We start from the raw sequence: 1,095 nt of genomic DNA on the forward strand, positions 1-1,095 counted from the left end.
GCCCAGCGTCCGCACACGCGGACGGCGGCGGCCGAGAGGACCCGGTCGAGGATCACAGCCGCGGAACAGTCGAGTGGGTCGGAGCCAGCCCAGGGGCCCGCGGGGGCGAGACCGGTGCCCAGCTTTCCCTCAGGAGTCAGGCAAACAAGGGGTGTCGTGAGAACCCGCCAGCCTGGACAGTCCCCCAGACCGCGGGCCGCGGCCAGCCCCGCCCTCCCTCCTGTGTCCTGCGCGTCCGACCACCTCGCCTCGAGAAGTGCGCCGAGCGCGAGGCGCCCAAGGTCCAGAAACGCCGCGGGGTGTCGGCTGAGGGGCAGCCCCCCGGCTGCTGGGCCCCGAGCGGCCCCGGGCGGTCAGCTCGGCCGCGTCACCGTCACGTTCGGGTCTCGCTCCTGTGTCCACTAGGAATGTCCTTGCCGCGGCTCTGCAGAGGCCGTTGGTTAAAAGAAGATGCTTGAGGCTCTCCCTGGGGGCGCAGCGGGGTTCAGCGCGGCACTGAGAAGCCAAAGCCACTTCCACGTGAGTTTGCTCCCCGCCTGCCCCGGAGGGGACCCCAGGGCGCGGCAGACCTCTCCTGTCCCCCGCTGCTCCCCTCGGCAGTGGGCTTCATTGGTCGGCCTGTCCTGCTCCCCGCTCTGTCTCTGGGGAGTCCTCTCCCCGCCCCTGCACCTCTGGCCTGTTCCCCAGCTCTGTGTGCACAAATAAATCTTTAAAAAAAAAAAAAAGAAAAACGAAGATGCTGGAATATTGGCTAAAACAGACGCAGCGTTCTCCGTTGCTTGGTGTCGCCAAGGAAGTTTCCCTTAAGCCCAAGTCCTGCCTGCGGTACTGGATTCGCGAGGGCCTGTCTGGGCGCCGGGTCCGGCGGGCGCTGGCCGTGGGCACTGCTGTGTAAGGTGGCGCCTGGCAGCTGTGGGCGGCCGGGCGTCTCAGCTGTCCAGTGCTGGGCTGCACTGAGGGCGTCCTCTGCCAGGGAGTGAGGACACAGATGGGCTTTAGGAAGGGCCAGCTTGGACTTCCATGGCCGCAATGCGGAAAGGCATCTAAAGGAAATCGAGACAGTCTTGCACACAAAGGCCGTCCCTGTCTTCAGAG

The sequence above is a fragment of the Condylura cristata genome, unplaced genomic scaffold (genome assembly GCF_000260355.1).
Source record: "Condylura cristata isolate star-nosed mole 26May11 unplaced genomic scaffold, ConCri1.0 scaffold00016, whole genome shotgun sequence".
Lineage (NCBI taxonomy): Eukaryota > Metazoa > Chordata > Mammalia > Eulipotyphla > Talpidae > Condylura > Condylura cristata.